The following is a 6000-nucleotide window of genomic DNA, read 5'->3' as shown; positions in this document are numbered from 1 at the left end:
GTTTAGGAAAAAGGAAAAAGTCACACGGACTGAGGTCAGGTGAATAAGGGGGCTGGGGAACCACAGGAATGCCTTTTGAGGTCAAAAATTCTGTTATGGAGAGGGCAGTTTTTGGGCACCATTTTGGAACAGACCTCTCGCATGTGCAAATGTTCAGTCAAAATTTGATGAACGGTAAATCTGTTCAAATTTAATTGTTCACTCAACATTCTTAATGTTAAACGACGGTCTGATCTCACAAGAGTGTTCACACGTTCGATGTTTTCATTGGTTTTCGAAGTTGAAGTCCTCCCTGAACGGTGTTCAATCTTCAACGTGTTTTCTGCCTTCCAAAAATGATTTGTGCCAGCGAAAAACTTGAGCTCGGGATAAAGAATGTTCCCCATAGGCCTGTTTTAACTTTTCAGACGTCACACTTGCCGTTTAATGGCACAACGTTGCCCCAAATTCCGCTGTTCCATTTTGCGTAACACACAACTTCGCTAATAGCAGTCACAAAAATCACGTAGTTAACGGAAGGAGTTGAAACTCGCACTGAGCTATGGGAGGGTACTGATACACGTGCTCTATCGAGGACAACAGCGCAGCGTTGCCAGTCTCATTACTTGTCTGCCACACCTCATATATGACTGACGTTATAAAATACCGGAAATTATACAGTAAAATCAAGCCCAGACATATAAGCGGGAGAACTTAAACACGAGTATGCAGTATATGTGTTATAATACCTTTTTCTTTAATATTTATGTCACTATATCTGGACAACACTGTTATGAGTTTCATTCACATTTGCATGCTAAGTTTGGCACACAGGGGCTCAGCATTTCGAATTGCCAACCAAGCATAGACTAGATAGCCAAAGACAACTCGAGGAGTGTATAGTCAGCTTAAACACAGTACAGTATTTCTGTCCCCTGTCAGTACAAAATCTTCTTTCCTTGTTGGGAGAATAAGAACCGGCATGCATGATATTTCTGTATTTTGTGGAGGAGAAGTTCAGCCCCTACCTGCCCTTGTTTGGAGACAGAGAAGACCAGCAAGTGAAGCAGACAGTATTAAAAGGCTTGCACAACAGCCAAACCCTTTGAAGCAAGTGTCGGCAAAGTCCGAAAACCCTCTCAGCGTGGGGACGAAAAAATGGCAGACTGCGTAGATCTAGACTCCCACCTGGATAAAAGTCTTTGTCATATTCTTCCCGTCTGTAACCGCGTCAACCGTCAGTAAATGTAAGCTAAAGTATATTTTTCTCATGTGATTCTTGTACCGCCGCAATCACGATGGGAGGGATATCGCCTTTTCTGTCGTATTACTACATTGTTTAGTTACTTAATGTGCCGCAATTTCAAAAGAACACATTTCCGGAGAGCCAATGCCTCTTAAGGAAACAAAATGATAAATAACTGAGACATAATTGCATTTGTCATTCCAACTGATGGTGCATCACAAAACACTAATACTTCTTTAATGAATCCCATACCAAATGCCATATAACAGAAACATATTCATTGCTTCTTTCATTCCAACAGAAGGCACATCACAAACATTAACCCTGCCTTTAACAAATCCCATACCAACTAACAGAAACATAAGCATTGCATTTGTCATTCCAACAGATGGAGTGTCACAAATGTTTGTAGTAATGCATTTTGTTATGACATGCATATATTCCAATAGCTGGTACACTGCAGATGTTAATGCTGAGGTCTATGTTAATTACTTAGATCTGACAGCTAGTTTTATTAATAAAATAAAAACATTCTGATTCTTTGAATTGATCTTTAATGACGTTTGTCTGAACTAAGGATGTTTATTATAAACAACAAAGAAAGTATAATCTGCATGGAGTTATCTGATGCTGCCCTGGGACATCTAAACTTTCTCATTATTGCTTTATTGCATTATTTTTTTCTTCAAATTAATGTTCCCAGAACTCATTTTTTTCATTTGGCCAGAGGTTTTCAGTTTTTTTTTTTTTTTATCTTTCTTCAGTGAACATTTTAAATTCTGTTGTACTGTTAAAGTCTTAGCCCCACTTTGGGCCTGTGGAGGACGGAAACCTTACCCTTTGAGTTTGGGGTTAGGCAGACTGGTGGGTGGGGGAGGCCTATCCTATAAGTGTAGGCTATAATTTAGGGCTGGGGTTTTTGAAAGAGACCTCGCCCTTCATTGTGTGCGTCACTGAGACAGGATTCACCCCTGATAGGTATGTTGGAGGGACTCGTGTTATGACCGAGTTTCCTGCCCCTCCAAAATCTGCTACTGAAGGAGGCCAGGGTCTTCACTGGACTTCACTGGGTTGTCCAGCAGAGCCTCAGCTTAACCCATCTAAGCCCCAAATACTGCCTGGTGGCTCCCACCTGGAACAGGCACAGAGATGGGGGACTGGTAATGGCAACTATATATATATATCACCAGAAATATCGTATTGAAGGGCAAACAAAATCTTTATTAAGGAAAGATTTATTAACAAAAATACAAAGAAGGGCACAAAAGAGCAAAAAGAGGCACAAAACATTTGCCTAAAAGGCAATCCACAGAAAACAGATCTCAATATGATATCCAAACATCAAAATCCCTAAAACAAGCTGGATCATAACCCAAAATCGGAAACACTGGAAACACAGGACTCAGTGACAAGTCCAACAAATGAAGGAATCCTAACTCCAGAGCCTTCTCTACTCACTTATATAGCCAAAGGGCGGGCTCAGGAGGGGTGATGTCAGGGTGGTCCCACCACCTGATGTCATCAACTGGAGGAACCAACAATTACACTAAATGCCCACTAGAGAGGTCAGGTTGTGTTGGGGAGCCTGCACTGGTACAGCATCTTGCCGCACCCACCCCACGACGAAACAGCTCGGGATCCTGGTTGGCAACCCAGGCAGACACATGGTCCAGTTCAACCCTCTGGAAATGACCATCTACTGCATCAGCCACAGCCAGGTGTTACGTGGGCAATCCCTCGGCCTGGTCCAGCCACTCGCGTCCTCAACAATGAAGATCCAGCAAGCCCTCGAGGAAACACGCCACACGGCGGTAGTGCCGTAACTGATGGTCCCTCACAATCCAGGTAATGTGCCTCATTCGGGACTTGAGAGGGGAACCCCAGCTAGGCACAAAAACAGCAGAGAAACTTTAGAAGTATATATATATATGTATATGTATATGTATATATATATATATATATATATATACAGTATATACAGTATATATATATATATATATATATTAGCAAAATACCCGAGCTTCACAGCGGAGAAGTAGTGTTCTAAAGAAGTAATGAAAAAGAAAAGGAAACATTTTGAAAATAACGTAACATGATTGTCAATGTAATTGTTTTGTCACTGTTGTGAGTGATGAGTGTTGCTGTCATATATTTTTATATATATATATATAATATATAATACACACACACACACATATAAACATATATATATATATACATATCCATACATACACACACATACACACACACACACACACACACATATATATATATACAGTCTTTGGGGTGCGAGCAACTGTTGCTGGGGGTGCCAGAATCCATGAAGGAAGAAAAATGAAAAACATTATTTGTACAAAATCTTAATTTATTTATCCATTCCTAAATAATTAAATGGGCAGGCTATTTCGTATCAGTGCAATGCGCTGCTTGTTAAAACGGATGACTCCTAATCTTACGTGCAAGTCTGCGTGGATATTATGAACTATCGTATCTGTTCAAGTTCTATTTAAATTTTAAATAGAAGGAATTTTTATTTAGTTGACAGAGTATTATTCCGGAATAAATCAACTCAAACCTTATGCTCTCCATAAAAATATATCCTGTCTAAATTATACAAGTTAGAAATAAAGTAAACGTTAAAAGAACAAACATTCAAATTTCTTTACTCTTATGTAATTTTATATAAAAAATAAACTTAAATTTTAAATATCCCAAAAGATTTTGCTCTCCATAAAAATATATCCTGTCAAAATTATACAAATTCAAATATGAACATGGTGCATAACAAAACCTGGAAATATAAATAAAATGTGTTCTTTTCAGCAATAACAAATCAAATCATTCAGTTGTCTTTGCTCTTATGTCATTTTAGAGCTGGACGCCTGGCATCTTTTTTTGGCAACAAGTTCGTTTCTGTTTGGTGTGAGGTTCTGTGTTGTGGAGATTCTCAGGATGGACTGCAGGTGCTCATCAGTGAGGCGACTCCTGTGTGCTGTTTTGTTAGTCTTCATGACTGAGAAGAGCTTCTCACACAGATATGTGCTACCAAACATGCACAAGGTTCGAGCCGCATGTAGACGGAGCTGGAGCATTTGTGCGGAATGGAGTGAATAAACTGTGCGCGGCGTGCAGTATCAGTGTGCCATTACACTGCAGCTCAATCACCTCCATCTGAATCTGCACAGGTGCAGTTTCCACATCGACGGCAAATGGGTTGCGAAACAACTCAAAATTCTTTTTTTGTTCTTCAAAGTCACCAAAGCGCCGTGCGAACTCAGTGCACAGTGCGCTCAGTTTATCAGCAAAGTGCGTATTTGGGAACACCGTTGTGCCGACTTGGTTCAACATTACTTGGCAACAGGGAAAGTGGGGCAAGTTGCACTGGTGCATTTGTGTCTCCCATAAAAGTAGCTTCACTTGAAATCACTTTGTGATTTTGCACGGTAAAACGTCTGCTGAAGTGTCAGATTCTTCTTTAACTCTTCTGCTTTCTGTATCTTGTGCATTGCATTCAGGTCTTTCAGGTTATCTTGATGTTTTGTCTCATAGTGCCGTCTTAGATTAAATTCTGTAATTACAGCCACATTAGCTCCACAAATGAGACACACGGGGTTCAGTAAACATATACTCAGCCTCCCATCGGTTTTTAAAGGCTCTATGTTCAGAATCACCTTTTCTCTTCGGCATCGTGTGGGCTAGCTTCGCAATAACTTGCAGCATCATAAGCTAGACTTGATTAACAGTAAGTGTTGGCAAGGCAGCTGAAGCGCTGCATTATGGGATCTGTAGTTTATTGTGTTACCAGCGCTTCATATCCCGGGCCATTAATAACAATAATACAGTATATAAAATGATCTCGGGCGGATATAATTACGCCGGGCGGATGTGGCCTGTAGGCCTTGAGTTTGACACATATGGACTAAATAGAACTTGAAAAGATATATTTTTTCAAATGTGATCGCGCAATTCAGATCGAGTTGCGCACTACAGTACATCGAGCCAGCGTGCCTCAATAAGTTACCCTCCCCTCGCTCTTACTTTTTTACCGTTCATCTAATGAATACACTGAGTACGGCTTTACCAAAACAATCATTGATCGCGAATAAAGTATCCATTATTCATAAAGCTTCAATTGGTGATCTGTCTTTCTCGTTAACCACATATTTTTCATACGTCTCAAACCAAGGGGATGCAAGGCTAAAATGAATCGGGAAGCGCGCGTACATACTTAGTGCATCCCCTCGGACGTTGGCGCTAGAGACGAAGCCTCTACTATTGCACCACGGCGTGCGGTTTGTCTATTTGAGCGTAGCAGTGTAATTCAGTTTTTGTTCAGCACTCTTTGGAACTGTTGCTTTTTGTCTGCGCACTGCGTCAGTTCACGTGAGCCACTGAATATGGTTTTATATGTCGCTTCTAATTGTTTCGCTGCCTTCTTAATTATATAATGCATGTTTTCTTCAGCGCTTTTTGTAGCTCTTCCTGGTTTTTTACATACTGCATGATTACGTGAGAGGTGTGATGATGTCACACGAAACTCCGCCCCCCACGGCTTTCGCGCTCAACTCCATTACAGTAAATGGAGAAAAATAGCTTCTAGTTATGACCATTATGCGTAGAATTTCGAAATGAAACCTGCCCAACTTTTGTAAGGAAGCTGTAAGGAATGAACCTGCCAAATTTCAGCCTTCTACCTACACGGGAGTCAGTCAGTCAGTGAGTCAGTTAGTCAGTGAGGGCTTTGCCTTTTATTAGTATATATATATATATATACA

Source organism: Polypterus senegalus, chromosome 18, assembly GCF_016835505.1.
Source record: "Polypterus senegalus isolate Bchr_013 chromosome 18, ASM1683550v1, whole genome shotgun sequence".
Lineage (NCBI taxonomy): Eukaryota > Metazoa > Chordata > Cladistia > Polypteriformes > Polypteridae > Polypterus > Polypterus senegalus.
Note: the sequence above shows the minus strand (reverse complement) of the source record.